This window comes from Acyrthosiphon pisum, chromosome A1, assembly GCF_005508785.2.
Source record: "Acyrthosiphon pisum isolate AL4f chromosome A1, pea_aphid_22Mar2018_4r6ur, whole genome shotgun sequence".
NCBI classification, from domain to species: Eukaryota; Metazoa; Arthropoda; class Insecta; order Hemiptera; family Aphididae; genus Acyrthosiphon; species Acyrthosiphon pisum.
In genome coordinates, this window is record NC_042494.1 from 20,459,834 (window position 1) to 20,483,620 (window position 23,787).

At 27.2% G+C, this 23,787-nt stretch overlaps 1 protein-coding gene across 3 annotated transcripts in view; it reads right to left on the minus strand.

The window, feature by feature from the left end:
* Positions 1-14,138, minus strand: part of LOC100571749 — a 151,771-nt gene extending 137,633 nt beyond the window's left edge. The window contains exons 1-2 of one of the 3 annotated variants that reach the window (XM_029486792.1): positions 13,967-14,138; positions 12,743-12,836 (exon numbers count right to left, since the gene is read on the minus strand). The gene's annotated coding sequence lies outside the window, so the exon portion shown is untranslated. The remainder of the gene's footprint in view (positions 1-12,742; positions 12,837-13,966) is intronic. The other 2 variants (XM_029486791.1, XM_029486794.1) reach the window with 2 other exon arrangements.
* Positions 14,139-23,787: the final 9,649 nt, after the last annotated feature.

Here is a 23,787-nt window from a genome sequence, read left to right on the forward strand (position 1 = left end):
TAAGTATATATATGTCTAATACATAGACTGATATACCGTCTCCGCTCAGAATCGTTTTTCTTATACAGTGATATTATATCATTGAATTCAAATTTAATACTGTCCATTATACAGTGACCCACTTCTAACCTACTGTACAGCAGAGCGACATCCACTTACCCACCTTTTTAAGTTTGATAATTTTATGCGTAGGTACCGTAAGCATTATACCCAATTTTAACAATTGTTTACTTACATTGTTAGAAAATAAATCAATCATGATTGTTATTCGTTTTCATAACTATGGATACCTCCATTCTTACATATTATAATAATATGTTTAATCACAAAAAAAAATTGTGTCGATAATAAGCAATCAATTATATTATCACAGTAATCTTCTAGGTAGGTACACTATTTATTCATATAATAGTTTATGATAAAGGAATGAATAAGACCGTTCGAGTGTTTAATTAACTTAATGATTAAATCAAAAGAACAAAATTAATAAGAATTGTTATATTGGTAGATGAATCAAAAATAAGTTTTTTACATTCTCAATTATAACAACAATTATTATATTATTATACATTAAGTGAGCTTGTGTCTGAAGTTGCTATATTATACATTAGTTACAGAAAGATAATTTAAGAATAATTATCAGAATAAATTAAAAATAAATGGTACCTGTGTTATGATATGTTATTACATTATAATTGCATAAACATATATATATACCAATTACCAACTTACATTAACATTACCTAATTATTATATTATTTGAAAAACCAACTATGAATTTACTACAATGAAATAGGTATTACTAAAACGTTGAGTATAATAAATAATAATAATAATTTATAAATACATATTTATTATTCTCTAACCAAACTTGATTCTGAGTATTACGATGTTAGTATTTTTTATTTTTATTTATTTAGTGTTCATAACTTTTTCAAACAATGATTTATTTGTTTTATTATACCTACTTATTTTTTAATTTATATTCATCATTGAAATGCTTTAATATTCAATATTAAGAATGTTTCTGGTACCTAGCTAATATAGTTTAAACTTGGGGGAGTGGTTATAAGTGAAAAATGATCAGCACTTACTTTTGAAAATAATCAGAAAAACTAAAAAAAAAACAAAAAAAAAACAGAGTATTTACGCAACACCCGTTTTGGATTATATGGAAATTTTGATTTTTTTGTTGTAATTTAAATTAAATAATAGTAGATTTATTATTTGAAGTTGTTACCATAAATACATTTTTTCAAGATACGATTTGAGTAGTTTTTAAAATATTTCATTATTTTTAATAATATCTTTAGGTACCTATACTTATAATCTATACCTATTATACATTTTAAATTGTCGTCTTTTTTTTAGTTTTTGTGACGAACGCCCAATTGCTAAGCAAATAAGACATAAGTATAGGTATACCCATCATTATATAAGCGCGCACGGATGGTTCTAGTAGAATGCTGTCTATCTTTGTATAAACCGATTCACTCAGTTTTGCTCGCCCTCGTATCTCTGCTTCTTGAATTCTCCAGCCTTTGAAGTCACCATAGAAAACCAAAGGTGACAAGATATTCCATAGATATACCACAAAGATACTCTCCTCTATTACAACTGTTCGTATTATTTTTGAAGAATACGAACAGCGCGGCATGTACTCGACCAGACTTTATTATTTTCCACACCTTGAAGTTCGAACAATTATTGAAAACGACCGGTGACACACAGTATTTTTTCCTTTTTTTTGTTGATATTATTACGTTTTACTCTACAAACTTGGAGTAAATCAATACGGATCACTCCCACGGTGGGAATCGACTGTTGTGGTTCGACATCGGTAGACGGTGGTCAGTGGTCAGTGTATAGGCCACCAACCCAGGAAACACAGTTGTTATTGTTGCGATGTTTTTTTGGCATAAATTACCCTGTCGTGGCCACCATATTACATTTAATTAAAAATAATTAATTACTCATAGCTAGGTATATGAATAAATGATTACTGATAAGTAATCTAGACTGATACATCAACGCCGTCCCCGTCGTTTTTAATATGCAATAATCAAGGCTGGGCAAGTTAACTATTTTTTTTAACTCGTTAAGTTAAGTTAATTTGGAAAAATGTAAGTTAAGTTTAAAGTTAAAAGTTACTTTCCTTTTTTATTTAACTTGTTAAAGTTACAAGTTAGTTGGAAAAAATAAGGAACTTAACTTAGTTAAAAATAATTTACTTTTTTTTTTCATATAAAACTTCTAATTACACCATTTACACCTCATGTTAAAGATCTACAAATAACATAATATTATAATGTAGGTTATATCTTAAAAAAATGTATTTTGTTGTAAGTACTTATATATTATGAAATCCAACAAAATAATTAAATTATTTGTATATTTTATTTTTTTACCTAAAAGTTTTCCAAAGTGATGGTAAAACTTTTAAATTTTACTTTGTTATTACCAACTATGAACTAAATATTAATAATCAAATTAATTATAAAAGTATATAATTTAACGTGATTATAAAATGAATTGACGAGTTAAGTTATAAGTTACTTTAAAAAAAAAGTAATTCGTTAAGATAGAAGTTACTTCTTAAAAAAAAAGTAACTCGTTAAGTAACTTAGTTAAAAGTAACTTAACTTTTTAACTTAACTTTAACTTTTTAACTCGTTAATGCCCAGCCTTGGCAATAATATGATTTATCATTGAATTAAAATTTAACGAGGCATAGACATAAAACCTTAGATCATTGGTATGTGTGTATTTCGTGCCTTTGCAAAAAATATGAAAATATTATCTGTCACACTAATACATTTTCTGATGTTATAGAAAGCGTTGATACCTTTTTCCTAAGGTAGTGATGACGACGGTCATGATGGATCATAAACTTTGTGTTTTAGAGCACTGCCAAAATTTGTTAATTAAAAGTCATTTAAATTTACTACCCAAGCTATAAAACTATACTATATAAGGGTGTTACTATTAGTTCTAAAAGTTATAATACAAGTATAACATATTATTATATTTTGTATTTTTAGTTTAAGTGACAAGTCATGGTAGTCACGAGTCACGACTAACTGTTTTATATTTTTTTCAATACCTATCTTTGGTATTGTAATTCACTGAAATGACTTACAAAATCATTGTTATGAAAATATATTATATTTTGTTGTAAGAGTAGCTAGGTACTATATTACTATTTAAATGTGAATTTTAGTATTTATTTATTTTTAGATAATTTATATTATATTTTTTCCAATAATTTTCTACAAAGTATGATAACAAACAAAAACTATTTTGTAACTACACTGTTTTTTTTTTTTTCAATAACATTTATATAGGTAACATAAATACAATAAGAAACAAACATGGTAATTTTATCACATTTGGTATATTTTCATAAACGATAGAGACAAATAGAAACTAATCAAATAAAAATAATAAACACATTTTTAAAGCATGAAAATAAATTTAATTCATATCTTTTAATTGAATTATTTTAATACTCTTAGGTAGTAAAATACTAAAATACTAATACAGTTCATAACAAAAGTTAAAGAAAATAATTGCCGAAGAATAAGGCCATTCATAATAGTTTCTTGATTAGTGTTGTATTGTTTGAATATACATTTATAGATGCACATAAAATTATTCGGTATTTTACGCGTGAATATCCAATTTTGTCAAAATTTAAACTTAAGACGCTCAGGAAATATATTTATGGACTAAATTAAGCTTAAATTTATTTTAATTCCAGTTGTAAAAAAATGCGAATACCTCCTACTAAACATTCTATTAAATATTAAAATCTTAGGTATGAGTATTACTTATTAGGCATTTTATGAATTTTGAACTATGAAATAATTTTCAAATTTTCCCGCTTTAGACGAAATTTATCAAAGTTCTAAATTTGAACGCTCGTAAAAATATAATATAGATAATATAGATTTACGCAAAATATTTTTTTTGAATTCCATAAATGAAAATAATTATTAAAAATATCCTAATACATTTTCAAGCTTTTTGATTGAGCGAAAAATGTCTTATCGACAAATATTGGCAAAAAATTAAAACTTCACATATTTGTATAAGTAGCTCAAAAAGAGTCAATTATAAGATGCATAGAAAATGATGGTATGAACATTTGGTGAACATTTTAAATAACTACTAGAATATGTCGGATTTTGTTGAAAACTGGTTTTGCATAGAAATTCTTGTTTTTCCTATTTTTTTTTTTTTTTTTGGTCTTACAATTTAACCCCTCAAGGCCTCAAAGAAGCAATCAGATTAAATTGTATAATTTGATACCAGAAAATATATCCAAAAACTAAGCATTTTTACTGCTCCAAAAGGTGACAACAGACACAAAAATAAAAAATAAAAAACACACATCAATGTGTAATCAATACATTCATCGCCCCACTCAGAATTTAAAATAAGTTGTATATTATATTATTACAATAACTTAATGATGCGTGATAACATTGAAGTGAAACTAGAAACAAATAGCCATTACAGAAGTTTATATTATTTTATTCAGAATTATTCAGGGCCAAAGTATATATCTATTATATAAAAAAATTGTTAGATAAATTTGCATTTTAATTTTAAATAAGTGTTCAACGTCATATTTTTAAATTATATTACCGATCGGAGATTCGGTTAATTCTGTAGTTTATAATATTATATCAGTGAATGACTAATGGTTTTAAAATCGTACGAATGTTCATGTTGTAAGAGTAATACAAATCAAATACTATGTTTATACAATTTTAAAATTACGCTTTTCGACTATTTCTATGATAATTATTATTGAATAGGTAGTGTTAATATGCAGCTCGGCATTTTCAGTCAATACACGTTTCTATGTTCAAATTCGGTAAATCAAAGTTGTAATCTAAGCTCCTGTGAGCTTTATTATGTGAATACCTTGTATATTATGGTACAGGGAACTTGCTAAACCCTACAGACACAACCCCCTAAAGGCTTAGTGGAGGGTTGTATATGTTCAAAATCATTACCACACACATAACGTACATATATGTGTTTATATTCGACTAAAATGGAGTTGTAAACACTACTAAGAGTTTAACCCATTGCCCGTCATTTCATTAAATAATGTAATTCCCTCCTACCTTCCAACGGAGAAAAACGTAATTCTTGTAATCAATTATTAAACATGTTTACTGTTCATACGATCATATGATTTTGTTTTATAATAAAAAATAAAATAAAAAAGAAGTCAATATGGTAATTGTACACTGTTTTTTTTTATATATATATAATTAATAATACTATAATATAATTATATATTTTTTTAATAAATTCAAAATAGTTTACCATCAATAATTTATATGTACCTACTATCTAATGATATAATTCGTTTTCCATTGGTTGTTATGGCTACAGTTTTATTAAAGAAACATGTTCTAACTTTCTCAGAGGAAAAAAAATATTTTCTAACAGAGTAGAATATTGTGGTTAAAATCAATGTCCATTTTATTCCTCGTTAAATAGGTAAAATAAAAATAATAACCTGATAAATACTTCAAAACTGCTACTCTCATATCGTAATTAATAATTTATAAAACAAACTAATTTACTTAAAAAAAAGCAATATAATATTATTATTTTAAGATGAATAAAATGAATCAAATATTACAAAAGATTATGTAGATTAGATAGCATAGTATCTTTAATGACAGTAGTGATAATGTTTTTTTTAATAAAATTATTATTTGTTAAATATGAAGACGTGTAGGTTGGTGAAAATAAATCAACATCTCTGGCCTTTAATTTTAATCTCTCTATTCAAATAAAATAAATCAGAATTGACACCTCGATATGGAGATGTTTTTCACACTGCAGTATTTAAACGTAACTGTTCAAAATATAAACAGTTTCTTAAAGATCAGTGATTTTAATACCTGCAGTGCTATACGCATTGTAATATTATTTGTGCAAAATGTTTACTAATTGCTATATAATATAAGTAGGTACCTATAATATAATAGAATAAATCAGAATTAACACCTCGATATGGAGATGTTTTTCACACTGCAGTATTTAAACGTAACTGTTCAAAATATAAACAGTTTCTTAAAGATCAGTGATTTTAATACCTGCAGTGCTATACGCATTGTAATATTATTAGTGCAAAATGTTTACTAATATTTCTATATAACATAAGTAGGTACCTATACTACATCAGCTGTGCCTTGTCGTTATCCCACCGATCAAAACAATACGACAATTGTTCTAGTACGAGTATTGTGCATGATATTATATTATTATAACCTTTAGATCCTTTGGTACAAATGTGCTCGCGGAATAAGGTTTGCAGGTGGCTTCTTTCAATTATTACTATTATTATTATTATTATTATTATTATTACTACTACTGCTATTATACACGTAGATATTGTTTGCCATAATTAATTACAGTAATATAGAACGCCACCCGCGTGTAACAGCACAGCAGCGTTTGCAGAGCACGTAATCCAAGGAGCGATGGATAAATGGAGACTCGAAACTAAAAGCGTTATTTATATAAGAGGAGTCGACGACAGTGTGGAGTGGTGGAAATGAAGAATAAAATTAATCGGATCCCAGAGGACATTTCGGGATTAGTCGCGTACATACACATTCGTAAAATGCTCATGCCGACGCGCACACACGAATAAACATCATGCACTAACACATCTATCATGCATGCATAATCTTTCAGTCAGTAAAAAAAATAATAATATTATATAAATCGAACAAAATATGTCGTTTGGTCGAGTCCCCCAGAAAAACAAAACCAAATTAAATATTTTATTTTGATAGTTGAAAAATAAACGATGAGTATAGCTAAGGTGCTCTATACATACAAAATAATAAAATTATGTGCTCAATAAACGGGGTTTTTTTCCCCATTTCATCATTCGAATTATACTATCATAACTTTTAAAAATGCACACGGATTCATCTGCTTTACACCAAAGTTTAAAGCACATCAATTGGAAAATGTGATCATAAAAGTTTGTCCGCTCGATAAAACTTTCTCATGGAGATTTGACGCAGTAATAATTTAATTTTAAATCCTTTCAGTAAACTTTTTTTATATTTATTCAAATGTTCACTATTGACACAAATGTGTCTCTACCTGTATAACACTTCCGATATTTTACGTTTGTAGCCCCCGTGGGTTTTGAAATATTTTAATAGTATTAACCCGTAATAAAAAAAATATAAATTTAATACGATTAAAACTCTGATTTACAACATAGCTTTCCAATTTTAAACTAAATGTTGTCACGTTAACATGTCTATTTACTTGCTCCCGATAGTATGACAGAAGTGACGGCAATAATTTATTGTCCGTGAGTACAAATTATTAATAAACGGTGATATTTGTTAAAATATTTTAAATATTGATGATCACTTATTAACGAAATTGTTTTTCTATAATATATAATTCATTAAAATGTCTTGGAAAATAAATGATTTAATAGATTGTATTTTAGATTTCTCAATATCTACCCACAAACATTATTGCACCACGAATCAATGTAGTGAGATCAAAAGTTTACGCTTTCATGATTTTTATTTCAAACTTCATGCGAATAAATGACTATTTTTTTTTTATAGAAACTGGGCGTTAAAAAACTACAAAGGACATAGATGGTGCCAAGTTTACATTGTATTGTTCATGTATCAAAGAACCTTTGATACGTGATCGGTTATTTTATATATTTTTCAGCTCACATTCCATACGCATGAACTTTGCGATGTTTTCAGAATATATATTGAAAATATATTTTACTCCGTCATTATATACGTTATTGAAAAGCAATGATTTTAGAAAAAAAAAATGCAATTAACTAAATTAATCAAATATCTTTTTAGAGTTTATCGATAAATAACCATTTAACGTAATTATTTTAAACGTCCACGATAGATTTATAGACTAAATAATAGAAAATATACTAAATTAATATCCTCTGTAAACATTCTAGTTGCAACTATTAAGTATTTAAATAATTATTATTTTATACACTCAGTTTAATATTTAAAAAAAAAAACATAATACCTAAACAATTAAGTTTGTAATTGATGTTAAAATCACTAATTTTAATTTCAAATTTACAGTAGGTACGAGATATTTTTTGAAACTTTCGTGTATGTAACAAATAGTTTTAGGAGTTAAAACCATTTAAACTTTTGACACGAAGTCGAAGAAATAGAAAATGTGCTTGGAGATAAAATTACTTCTTCACCGCTTTGTCATCTTGTCTAAACTTTAAATAGTCATAGCTTTAGTAATAAACTGTAAGTTTCTAGTTTTGAAAATGTTTAAAAAGAATTTTTCAAACTGTGTTTAGAGTTATAATTTAACAAAGCTTTGTGCTTAAAAATGTTAAATATTGACTTTGTGAAAAACTCAATACAAACAAGACGATACAAATTATCAGGAATACAAACTAGTAGCTTGAGTGATGACTGCAGTGTAGTCATATGATTAGCTGATTTCGGAAATCGTGAAATGTTACAAAATATATATGTAAATGTACGAGTCACACAGAAGATTTTTTAAAAGTCTTTCTCTTGCACTTTCTCGATCGAGGGTTTTTTCTCGTAGAATTACTATGACACTATAATAAGTAAAAATAAAACTACTGTTAACGTCATTATTATGAAAGCCCCTCTCACATAAGCCGATGTGATTTGCATCTGAAAGTATAAGAAAGGCACAGTTAAGAAAATCGTACTTGAGTTTTTTGTTGCATTATTGTTGAACAAAAATTGACCGACAATTTTTTGCCTGTTATGAGTCCTGTGAGGTCTTTGCTAATGAAATTCGTTCAGGAATTTCCATGTCTCTAGGGAAATACGTTATGAAATAATAATGGTCGAGAAAACAGCTTTTTCCTGTAGACATTCCTTTCTCGAAACCGTCAGCTTTCTTATATTAAATTATAATGTAATTACACCGTACTTCACCTTCTCAATGAAGTTAAATAAACCACAAGAATAGGTATCGTAATTATTTATTTGTCCATTTTTTTTTAAACATTTTAACGATTTATAACCACCTAGTTTTTTTTATACTTTAACATGCTAGCTGCTGTATTGTCTGTATTTACTCTTTTAGGATTGAGTGGAGCGATGAATGTATTAATATTACAATGATGTAATAAATTGATGATATTTTAGATTTATGACCGAAAATGCTATTTTTATAGTAGAAAAAAATCTCTAATCTTTAACTTTGGGTTAAGCAAAAAAAAAATCTATTCCAACACTCAGAATCTAAATGAGAAAACGAGAATTTTCACGCAAAACCAGTCTTTGACAAAATCAATTTGGTTTTTTTGTTGTAATATTCAAAAAAAAATTACCTTAGATAGGTTCTTTAAGTAATAACCAAATGCTTATATTAGCATTTTATGTACGTCATGTATATACGTATGATTTTCAAAATATTTTGACTCTGAGATATTTATTGGCATTTTAAATTTATTAGTTTTTTTTTAATGTAGATAAAAAAATATTAATTCGAGTAAGGCTTGAAAATATAATGAAAGATCCCACGTGAGTATAAAAGAATATGAATTAAGATTTTTTTTATAAACGTTTAGTGTTTGACTTTTAACAAAGTTCATCAATATCACGAACTTTTGTAAACTATTTTGTAGTTAAACATCTATAATTTGTTGAATTGTTATAGGCTTATAGCTAATTTAAGGCTTGGACATTTCATAAAAGCCTCCCTCGTGATAGTATTTCTTACTGAAACCAAAAAATCTAAAATAAAAAAGGTGGGCAAGTGGGTGTCACTCTGCTGTACAGTAGGTTACAAGTGGATCACTGTAATGGATGTTGTTAATTTGAATTCTATGATATAAGATGATTGTATAAGAAAAACTATTCTGAGTGAAGATGGTCAGTCAGCCTATGATATTACTAAACATATTATTTGATGATATTATTGTAAATAAATAAATTAATTTATAAGTTTATAACCTATTTACGCGGAACCTTGTTTTAAATTTTAAATCTTTAGCTATAAAAGTTGAACATTTTATAAAATTTTGACTTCAAAATAATTATTAAATTTTAAATTTGATAAATGTTGTTATAATTTTAAATGCATATAGAAAAAAATTGTGCCTGTGTATGTTTAATATTTTTTAAATTGCTATCGTAACATTATGTCATGAGCCTTGTATTAAATTTTCAAGCTTTTTGACACAACAAATAAAATTGTATTAGCATTTATAGAAAATAAACTAAAAAAAATTGAAAATTGAAAATTTCTCTAAACAGCTCTAAGCGAATCAAATTATTTTGGACATTTTATCAAGTATGGGAATTGATAAAATAAACATATATGGTATAAATTTCAAGTATCTACAGTTATTCGGTTTTAAATTACAAAAAAATAAGAAAATCACTATTTGAAAAATCTAGTGAATATCCAATGTTGTAAAAATTTGAACTTCAAACGCTTCAAACGCAAATTTAATTTGACTTTCCAGTAGACATTTTTTTTTTTTTTTTTTGATAAAGGTAAGGTAAAGACACACTTATCATAAGTGACTTATAATGAATCTTGTATTATATTTTCAAATCTTACATTTAAAAAGAAAAATGTTCAACTGAAAATGTCCATTAACAGCTAAAAATAAGTCAATATATTTTTACAATACTATGCTGTATAGAAAATGATAATGTTATAAAGATTCAGTGAAACTTTCATGTATCTACAGTCATTTGTTTTAGAGTTCCACCAAAAAGAAAAATCGATTTCGTCGAAAACCTATTTTGCTTAAAAATTCACGTTTTCCCTAATTTTTTTTATTTGTTTTTCCCAGCACTTTTGAAAATTACTGGGAATTTTAAATGTTGACCTTCCAATGCACCTTCTAGATTCACTTTCGAACAAGATACTTTTCTAAGCAGTTTACTTTTCCAAGCGGTGATGACAGACACAAAAAAATAAAAAAAACACACATCATTATTGTAAAATCAATATATTCATCACTCCACTTAGAATCTAAAATATTATCACAATTTTTTTATAGACATTAAGTTAAGAAATTGACTACGTATACTTAATCAAAGAATAACGATTCCAGTTATTTTTTTGTTATTCAAATTTATTTGTGAGAACTTGACATTTGTGTGGATATCATATCATTTTTACTATACCTACCTAAGCCATGACATTTTCAAAATATTTAGATTAATTTTAAGTCATTGCTTATTTATACGGTTATACCACAATCTTATTCACACTGTTTCACGATAGGTAAATTGGTATTGACTCAAAAGTGAATAACAATAATATATTACGATATACATTTATAGGTACTATTATACCTAATATTAAAACAATAATTAATGTGATATATTCGGTGAATATTAATTCAACTTACTATAAATTATACTAATGTGAAAATACATTACTTAAGAGCAATATAAATATGTAATAAAATGCACTAAAAATATAGGCTGGTAAACCGTATACGAAATTCTTCACTCCAACCCTTTTTCGTATGAAATAATTTATTATTGAATTCAAATGTAACAAATCCATCACAGTGACCTATTCTATGACGAGGTAAACACTGCAACACCTACTGTACAGCATTTTTCTCTACTTTTTTTTAGTATTACACAAATAAATTAAATTTTATAAAATTGGTGATTGTAATAGTCATCTTTAACGAAAACATTTTAAAATCTATTGTAAATGGTATTGATTTATTTGAAAGTATAGGTTAGAACAATTATTAAGTGACTTACATAAAAAGTAGCATTAATTTTCTTCCTCAATTTATTTTGACAGGTATTAGAAGAACATGCTTAACTTTCTCTTAATTATACTTATAATTTGGAAATATTATTGATAATATAGTTCCATCGTATATTTAGTCATCTTTTTATTGCATATTTTAAAATATTTAAACAAAGTTAAATACATATTTTACTATTTTATATCTCATATAAATACTAGCCCTATTATATATTATATCATCAGTATTGATTATTATTGTTACTTAGGTAAGCAAATGAAAATGTATAGGTAAATTACAGATTTTACTATGCCTACTATTAATATCTGAATTTATTAGTAGAATAATTTATTAATAAACTAAAATTATTACTAATAATTACCAATAAATAGTGTCATTATACTACACATTAATTTATTATTCTGATAATATTTATCTTATAATATAAACTAAATCGACATAATATGATGTATTCAATATTGTCACTTATAAAGTTATACCTTATACATTACATAAACTGAGGCACTTAAAATCTTTATTTAATTAAATACTGAATTTAATAAATTAGCTTATACAGTTATATGTTATATGTGTACATATGATAATATATTATACTATTTCAACATAAATACGGGACGTCCCACGAGGGCTTACTAATTTGAAATAATGAGGTGACGGATTTGTAAAGAATATGGATATTTCTATTTCCTGTTAAATTTGTATTTTATCCGTGAAAGGTATCAAAGCTTAAAACGTTTCATGTAGGGCTATCTAGGGAAAATTGAATTTTTTTTAAGATGAAAGTTCAATTAATATAAAAATTGTGAACGATGTGAGACGTACGTGACTACGTGAGTGTGACTCACTCGTTCACACTACATAATATGTAATATTATATTATGTACGCCTATAGCCAAAAATAAACGAAATAATGAAAAACATTACAGAAACACTCACCGACAGCTATTCGACCTTAAAATTGTATACGTGCAACCCTGGCCGCGGCGTGACGTTCGGTGGCGATACGGGTGACAGTTGTTCTGCAGCATCGCTGTTGTCGCGTGATTTGTTCGGCAAAACGGTACATTTAAATAATGATAGTATCAAAACGAACATGCATAATATATCTGTACATTACATTAGTATGTAGAAAGAGAAAAAGATAAAGAAAGAAATAGAAAAAGCGATAGGGACAACAATAATTGAAACATATCAATACACCAAATAACTATACTAATGCATGAGTAGGTACACAAGTGCATTATGTACATTATAGTAGACGTTGTGAATAATACGCGCCCCTATAGATGACGACAGTTAACCGCAATTAAAACATTATTGTTATTAAAAACATGGTTAATTTTATATGGTTATAATAACTTATTATGGAGTTACCTAACCTATAGCTACCTTCAGCTCTGTACCTACTTAAGGGCGCCCTAGCCGGTGCGTTTTGTAGTATAAAACATGTCTTATAGGAAAGCTCTCAATCCCTGTGCAATAGTCAGATTTCGTTAATTTTATTTTATTTAAAAGAAGAGAATATTTTGCAAGGCGGAACAAAATCCGATTTTCAAAATGATAAAAAATGTATTTGAATAATAGGTACACAATATTTGTTCTTTTTCAAACGTATTTTTCGGTCACTATTTAAAGTAAAATGAAAATTCGGCCTTCGGCCTGACCTGAAATATGTTCTCTTCTTTTAAATAAAAAAAAATAACGAAATCCGACTAATCTACAGGGTGTGAGAGTTTTTCCCGTGAAATAATTTTCGTTGATATAATACACCTGTCAACCCCCCTCTCCCTAAATAGGTATCGAGCTGAAGATTAGTGGAAAAGTATAAGAATCGAGGCGGTAACTAAAATAAAATTTTCAAATTTTATAGAATTTCGGAAAATTGAAAAAACCGGCACTGACGCCCTTAAAGGTACACGCGGTATATGCATTGAAATGATACGGGTTAATTAAAATCATAATATATTAACTATAATATGGTACTAATAATATTGGGTTTGGCAGGTGTATAATAATATTACATTAATTACATCGAGCACATCGTAATTATTATTATTATCATTATTACCGGTGTAGACGGGATTTTGTCGCACAAATCATAATAACAACAATAATAATAATAATAATAACATATTACATATCATATTATATCATACTAACCAGACGCGACAACGGCCGTGCGTGTGAACGCGACGTTAATTTATCGTTTCGACCCTGCGACACGATGTCTGGCACGACGCCGGGGTGGTGGCCGGTGGTGGATCGAGCGCGCAACGTGTCTAGTGTCCGCGTACCGACTGCCGTCGCTCCGGTCCGCTCGCATCGCACGCACACACACTCGTGAGTACGAAAGGTTCATCTGCGGCGGCGGCGGCGGCACTCGCGGATTCTGCGCAACCCCCTCGACGTGCACGAGCTATTACTATTATTATCATTATTATTTCATTACAAAAAATATGATATTTATACCCATAAGTGCTAGGTATAGGTATATTATATATTATTATCATATTATTATTGTGTCTTGTGCACCGGCTATATATATCGGGCGACCCTCTTAACGTAAGACCCGCTCATTATTCCCGAAACTATACGATAGCGTGTAAGGTCCATTTGCGGCGACGGTGTTGTCACTCGTGGCTTGCGCGACCCTCGATGTGCGTGATATTATTGTCACTATATATTATTATATTGCATAACAATATAATAATATGATAAATTTGTATCAATGTAAAGCGTAAAACGCACTAGTTATTTAAAAAAAACTATAGTTCCTAAAATACTTACCTAATATTAACGGGCAATGTTCATCTGCAACGACGGTGGACGGTGGCTGCGGCGGAGTTGGCACTCGCGAATTCTGCGCAAGTAGCGCTACCCCCTCGACGTACGCGATGTTATTATAATAATTAGTATTTTTGTTTTTATTTTGTTGAGATAAACGCCAAGAATGTCTCAAGTGCGGAATAATATAAAAAAAATACGTCCTACCTTAATATAGCAGTAAATAATGCGATTAAATTTCGTAGGACAATAATAACATAAACAAGTTATAAATCTTAACGTCAACGAAAATTTAACGTAATACCTCAACCGTATACAATGCATATTTGGGTAAGTAAGAAGTCCAGTCTGGACTCATTTCCTAGCCCCAGAATAATGCCAAAGGGATTATTATGCTCATAATTTAATTTAGTTTTGTGGGTTTTAACATAAAAAGTAGCAACCATTCGCGAATAATTAATTATTTTACGTAATTATATTACATAAAATATGATATTTATACCAATACGTAGTATAATGTTCAATATTGTACTTGCTGAGTGACCGTTCAACGTAAGATAGTGCGTCTTAATCTCTAATACAAAAACTATTAACTTTTTAGAAAATATTTCTCTCACGTCATAAGTAATTGCATGTCGTTGTAAAAAAACATTTTTATAAAAAAAATTATCTTTATTAAGTTTTTTCTTTTTTGGATGATACCGTACATTATTAGTTCCGTATTTCTAAGCATTTCGATCTGTAGTAATCAAATTTTTTTTTAGTAGGTAGTTTATTAGTTATATGTATTTAAATTTTAAAGTTTGATGTGCGAAGTTGTTGACCAACATTTTGCGAGGTAACCATGAAAACTTCAAATACCTACTTAATACGCCTTATAAATTATGAAGTATAGGTACAATCGTCCAGAATTCGATTTTTATAGATCAAAGAACTTCAAAACATATTCTGATTTGTAATAAGAAATTAAAAATGCATGTTGTAATTAAAACAAAAAAAATTTAAAAAAAAAATATAACAATATTAAATAAATGGGTAGTAAAAATATAATTTGTGCTTAGAATTCCTAGTTTTACTTTATAAAAACTTTAGATTTCATAGGTATAAAAATAATATTTTCAAAACCGATAATAGTTTTTTAAATAATGACTGTCTTACGTTAAATTGATCAAGTGGTATATACCTTCAATTATTGGCATTATTTTATATATTATTAACACCGTCGGCCGATCGCCACACATCTAATAATAATAATAGCTTTATTCGTATGCTGCAGTGTAATACAAAGTGAGGTTTTTTTTTAATTCCAAGACACTGTCTTGTGTAATTGAATCGGTCAGATAATCCAATCAAATAATTCAAATAATTCCATCAATATAATATGTTAGTAGTTCATGTATTTTTTCTTCTTTTTTGTTTTTAGATTTTATAGCACATTTAGGGCTTTTGCTGCTTCAAAAATTTCTCGCGACCTCCCATTACCTTCACTCACCTCTAATCTTGATCCTGGTGCACAATTTTGTAGGTCTGATTTGACCGTATCCCTCCACTTCTGCCTAAGTCATCATCTAGGTATTTTCCCATTAATTGTTTCTGTAATTACTTTTTTTAATATACCATCGACCTCCAGACATGTCCCTCCCATTCCAAATTTTGGCTCTCATAAATGCATTGATATTGGGCGTTAGGTACATTTGGTAAATTTCCTTATTGGCTCTAATTGTGTATTCACCATTTTCGATATAGGGCCATAGATACGACGCAGTATTTTTCTTTTGAATGTTATCAATTTTTCTACGTCACCCATTGGACCGACTACGTTTTAAATCCGTAGGGTAGAACTGGTCCGAGTTAACTCAAGTATAGGATTGATTTTCATCTCGTAGAAAGTAATTTTAGTTTATATTATTATACGTCATATTAGGTATATATATGAGTTCCTGAAATTTACATTATTCAAATAAATACTATATAAAAACTCAGATAATAAATCAAAAACTGACATTTTCAATAATATGTACCTAAGTAAATATTTTGTATTATTAGTACGTTAGACTTGCCTGATGATAACTTAGGTACTTACAGACATTACTTTTTATTAATATATACATAGTAAACTAATATATCTGCTAGTTAAATCTTACAAATATAAAATATACAATTTAATATCAATAGGTAAAATATAATATACCAATAATATTTCATTAATAGGTATTGTTTTTTTTAAATTGATTTTATTATAACAAAAATCATTGATTTGATTAAATGTTTAATTATTAATGTATTACGCCCTGTTACAATAATATCCTATGTTTATGTATATACCTATATTTATTATTTATTTTGTAGATCAATTCTGTAATCGATAGGGTGCTAATCTTTATTTTATAGTGTTAGAATGCTAAAATTGCTGTATGATAAAATGTAGACCAAAAATGTTCAAAATAACATCATACTTATTATGTTTCATTTGTAATGAAGTTCTATTTTTTTTTAAATGTTTACTTGATCCATTTACTCGTAATAAATATTAATGACAGGTCGCGGTAGAAATATAATACATTAATGACCACCGAACGTTGCTAACTGTTCAGTAACCAATAAATATCATGTTCCGAGTATTTATCAATACCTATATATATCTATAATGGAGTATACTGATAAATAACCATTAAATAAATGTCCAACTAGCTAAAATAATACACCCCTGAATAGACTGTGTGCATAGGCTATAGTGTGTACCTACTATATAATAAATTTAGTATTTGTATTCACATAAACCGGGATATAAACTACAAGTAACATATAATACAATAAATAACAATGATTTCACGAAACAGATAAAAAAAATGAATGTATCGGTTTGTTAGAATATGTGAATACCTTAAAATATTATAAAATGTGAATAAATTGCAAATGATAATTACTATACCTACTTCAATGATCCCGCCGTCCAATAACAGTTGAATATAAGTTATAGGTTTTAAATAGATAATATGGAATTGTTAAACATATAAATAATATTATAATTTTACTAACATGGGTGTGGAATGATTGGATATTAAAATCAATAATATTATAAATTGCTAAGCTTACACAATAAAAATGCACATTACATATTGTAAAAATTCGTGAGACCTTATTGTATATAAACAATGCCGTATGTTTTTACAAGAATATTTTCCAAATTTTTTATTTTTTTTTTTTATATACCTAAGAAAGTAGTTTTTAATATTAGGATATTAGGCGGGAATCAAATAATATTAATTGAATTTATAAAATCCCAGGCATAATATAATAATATGATACCTATAGTTATTAAATAGTAATAGTAATAACAATAAAACATTTTAAATTTTGTGGAGAAAAAAGTATAAAAATGTTTACAAAATATTTAATAAATTATAATGGCATTGTAACAATGTTATATTAAAACAATATTATAAAATAATAATACTAATTAGGTATTATGATTTATAAGCCAGCACGCATGGTCAGACATGTAATACACTATATTTAGAATATTGATATATTTGTGGGAATTTTTAACGGAATCAGTCGAATATGTCTAAATAGTAGGTAGGTAGTTAAGGTTGTGTTGTATTAAATGTGATTCTGTTTTGACGAAAATTGGGGATATTTTTTAGGATACATTTTAAAATATATGACTTTTTATCCACGGCTCCACCTAGTGCCGTAGACAGGAATTTTATAAAGGGGGGGGGGGGGGTTATTATAATAATAACATGTTATAATAAATTAAGAAAAAATAACATATTATATATATTTTTAAATTTTTATTTTGATTATCTTTATAATACTCTAAATTATATAGATCTATTTTTCTCCATTTTTTTGATAATTCATCCAGTACTTGTTCTGGTGTGATTTCAATATGCCGATAATAACTTAGTAACAATTTCACTGCTAGCATCCCTACCGTCGGTAACTTTAGTAAAATAATTTATTATAACACGCTTTTTTATTTTTTCGTTAGGATTCATTATATTTTCCATTTTTTCATGGGGGTTCCATAAAAATTTTCCGTTTTTTTTGTACCCCCTATACCCCCCCCCCCTAAACGACTTTAGCTGCACCTCTACAGATTACAGACCCTGTTAGAACAGCAATAATAATAATTTTAGGTATACATTTTTGTTTTAAAGTATTTTTTCGCTGTTGTAATAATATTTTCGGAGTTAAAGGGAATAGGGGATTCAAACGGAAACTGTGTATAATATAATAAAATAAAAATGGAAGGTTTGCCACAGTGTTATATATATCATAAAAACAGTGGTTTGGAGGGGATAGGGAGGGGAATGTTAATACGTTACGGTTTGAGATGTTGGTTATATATATTTCAGTATTGCCCACCATTCGGCCGTTACGTTTTCTAGCTAGATATGATGGCTAAAAAAAAAATATTATCGGATATTCAAAAAAAACCATGTTGGTTTAGCATTAATATTATGATAATGATTGTTCTCTATTTAATTATAATAATTCTTTATTTACGGAAAATAAATTTAAAATTACATAAAATAAATTACAATAACAGTAGTGAATAGTGTGTACATATATCTTATTATATTATGTATTTATGTAACAAGTAATTTTATATTAGTAATAGGCTTATAGAAATAATAGAGAACGAAAAATAATATATGAATATTAAATAGCTATATGTACTATATAGAGGCATGTTATAATATTTTAAAAGTATAAAAATATAAAGTGATATGAATAACATTATTAATTATGAGAACAATAGGGCGATATGTGATACACATTGGTAAGAGAAACAAAGAGAGAGTAATACGAGAGAAAAATATAAAATATAATATATAATTATACTATTATTATATATATAATATAAATAATTATGAATTATAATTTCGTGTAAAGAAATATTGTAATAGTGACATTTGTGTTAATTTTTTTGGCAGTGGTTTTTATAATACATCAATCCAATAATATTAGAAGTAATGTGTATTCATTTTCTGAATAAAGTTTAATGTAACTACAAATGCTAAACATAATGTTGGCAGTGGCGTCATTTCAGTTTTTGAGAGGGGGGGCAACATTTTTGACTGGCCCAAAATAAAACTGAAAAAAAAAGCTTGCTAACATTTACATTACATTACATTACAATATTGCATTTTTATCTCAATACAAATACCCTCCTTATACATAATTGTATACTTACTAGTTAGTATCAAAGGTTTATATCATATAAGCATACAGGTAACTGGTAAGTAACCCATTTTTTTGGGAAATAACAATAACTAAATAATTAATACATATATGTAGAGTTTACTTTAATATATTACCTATTAGCTACTATATAAAGGCCCAAAACTAGCCCATACCCGGCCCCCAAATGACGCCACTGAATGTTGGTTGTCTAAATCTGATGGTGTTACATTTTATTCTTAAACTAAACACAAAGATATTTGAATTGACTAGCAATAAGCAACATTGCCAAAAAATAAGCTACAGTTATTAATGATTTTATATTTCAGTGTCAAAACATGAACCTATATTCATATAGGTAGTTTAAAAAAAAACAATTTATATTTAAGAGTTAATAAATGTATGTGTCAAAACATATTATATACGTGTGCAATATCAATAGTTTTTAATAGTTACATATTTGTTTTTATAACCTATAAATACATTTTTATTCGATAAAATGTCATATACATATAATATATAATATAATTTTGGTGAATTCCTTCTACTTACCTATAGGTAATATATATATGGCTATATCATAGACTATAACAAAATTGCCTATAATCTATATTGTATATAAATTATAGATAAGGTGTAACAGGACTATTTAACAAATTTCCATTACAAACGTTACTATATATTTCAAATAGTCCTGTTACCCCCTGCATACCTACCTAAACTATCTTAAATAACTACCTAAACTTTGACATGTGGCTTTACCACACAGTGTGTTCAGCAGAAAGACGTGATGCAGGCATGCAGCTATAATGAATTCGGTTGTTTTTATTAAAAACTGTAGTTGGAATATAAAATATATAGGTATAACTATTTTAATATGTGTTATTGAATCCTGTATTAAATATTTTAAGAATACCTAATCTAAATAAATAGGATATGTTTTGAAAATGAGTATAAAATAAATACAACCAAACTTTGGTTCAAATTAAAAATAAGGAAAGTTGGTTGAAAATTTGGATTATAATTTTGCAACTGACATCCAATCTTGTTCGAGTAAGTATGTCATTTTTCCGAGTAATATCTATCCCATAAACGTCAATTATCGTCATCGCTGATAAAATGCTGAACGCGCGATGACGTACGAAATCCCTTTTGAGTTTTTCAACATTTATTCATTACCAGCTACACATCTCGTCGTTCGCCCCAGAACACTTATCGATTTTACACTTGTCATATGACTTCGATTTCTAGTACGTCCACATGGCATGAGACTTAATGTGATAATTTATATAGATGTACAAAGTTAGGTAGAATATCGACAATAGAATTAGTCCATTTCTGAGACAATAATATGATGAAAAAACTTCCGTGTATTGAAAAAAAAATATATAACTATATAATATATCTGTTGGATTTTATACAATACTCACTGTCACGCATACATTTAAAAAATGCTAAAGATTATCAGTTTTGCTGTTAAACTAATAGTATATTATTTTTATAAGTTAAACTTTTTCAGATACCTATTACAAAAAGAAATATAAAATATTCATAATAATATCATAATATTAAAATGAATATCACAAATAATTTTTAAATTTTAAAAGAGCATAAAATATTTAAATGAATTACAAATCAAGTCGGCCAACCGCCAACATGGTATATGGATTCATTAAATTCATGTGTCGTAGTTTTAATAAATAATTCACACTTGTCAACACGGCATGGGATTTCATGTGATATATAGATGTGCAAGGTTAAGCGGAATACAGACCATAGAACTAGTCCATGGTTGAGATATGACGAGAAAACTTCCGTGGATATATACGTAATTCGATGGATAATATCACATGGATGCTATTCATAAGTTCAGATTAACTTAACAAATACTGTTAATTAAATTAATAAGTTAAATTAATTTAACTTTTTTTTAAATGCATTAAAATAAGGTATGAAAATAAGTAATATTGGATTGTAATATACATATCAACCTATGTACAATGAATTTTTTTTTGTGTGTGTTTAGTTACATAAAATATACATATTATAGGTATGCATTTGTATGTTTGAGATGCTTGCATTTAAAAAATAACTAATTGGATGGTTTATCTAGATGATGTACCTACATTTAGATAAATATGTATAAATGTATAGTGTAAATCGACTAATATAAATTGATGTTTATTGATGAAAATAATCTGTATAAATGTGTAGTATAAATCTACTAATGTAAATTGATGTTTATTGATGAAAATAAAATCAAAAAGTATATAAAAAATTGATGTTTTCATTTATAGTATTATATTATCTAAACTAAGTAGCTGAATACCTATCGGCTTTTATCAGTTTTTATATTACAGGTAGAAAATAGAGATTCCATTTAAACCATTACCATTGTTGATATTATAATTATTTATACTGCATTCGTCTGTAACACATGAGGTGAGGTACAAAATGAAGATGACAAATGGAGTCAAAAAAATTTCATAATGATATTACCTTTGTTTTAAACAGGGTCAGTTACAAAAATAGGCGAATTGCGATCGTAATAATTAATCAGACAAGCCAGATATGGCACTTTATCTCAAGATAATTTAACGCTAATAAATAACAATATAACTAATAGTTAAACGTTTTACTAGATGATTAAAAAGTTGTAAATTATTATTAGATGATAAACGTTCTTCGAAACTAACGTACTTCCTGTGGAAAGTTAAAGTTTTGTTAAATATTTGGAAGTTTGTATACGAAAGTTGGTGTGTTTAAATTTGAATGGATCCTGATTTAATGCAACTTAGGATAGTTATAATTAAGCTAGACATGTTTGACAGATTGTATTAAAGATGGAGTACAGCAAATCAATATATTGTTAGGACTGTTTTACAGATACGCGTGAGTGTGAGACGGCCCTTCGTTTAGATTATTCCATGCATGGTCTTATGAGTTATTATTATTTATTCTTAATTGTTATATTGTATCTTTTGTTAACAGTTTTTTTACACTTAAAAATGTTTTCTTTATTATTTAAATTAAATTAATTTGCTGGTAAATATCTATACTTTATAGTTGCTATTATAATTAGTTTGTTTAATTTCAGTATTGTACAAATGTACAATGTATTATCGTAATTGGAATTGCCCGGAGAATTACAGTATATTTAATATACTTACTCACTTTTGAATTGTTTGAACAGAAATGCATTGAAGCTTCAAATTCATAACTTTATGAAAACATAAAATAACTACGAAGAGTAAACAGTAAAGTAGGCAGGTTTCAAGTGCGCAATTTGTATTTATTATCGTTGTTATTATAATATGGTCTCAAACTCTCAAAACGACATAAATCTGTAAGGGTTGTACCTCACTTCATCGGCAGTATCCTCTATTTGTCTTGACTTGTGATTATATTTTATGTATCTATTTCATACATTATTATAAAATATACTTGTATTACAGACTTTATTTTTAAGAACACAATTGAGTATGTATATTAGAGTATAGTATGTTTAAATATTTTACTCAATGATAACATAATATATAAGTACTGGGTATAACTAACTCTACAGTATTATATATTCCATCACTTTTATTTTAAATAAGAACTTAAGTTTTGGGTTTTAAACAATTACGATAATACGAAATAATTTTTTTCTTCATAACAACAGGGGGCAAATCAATTATTAGGAGTAAATTGACGACTTGACCTGTTTACTGCCATGAATAAATAAGACATAAGCCATAAGAAATAAATAGAAACAAAATATTAGCTTGTCAATTTTTTATAATAATATATAACATAAAAATATGAAATATAAAAATATAAAAATAAAAATACAATTTTATGAAAAAACAATTTCGTTTTATCGCATAAATACAGCATGCAATTTATTTTCTGAAATTACATTGTCGATCGTGAATGGATTAGATAGGTACGTTTTATCTAAATCCTGTATTTTAAAATAACTTTTAATTTTCTCAGATACCTTTTTATTCAATATTTTTTCA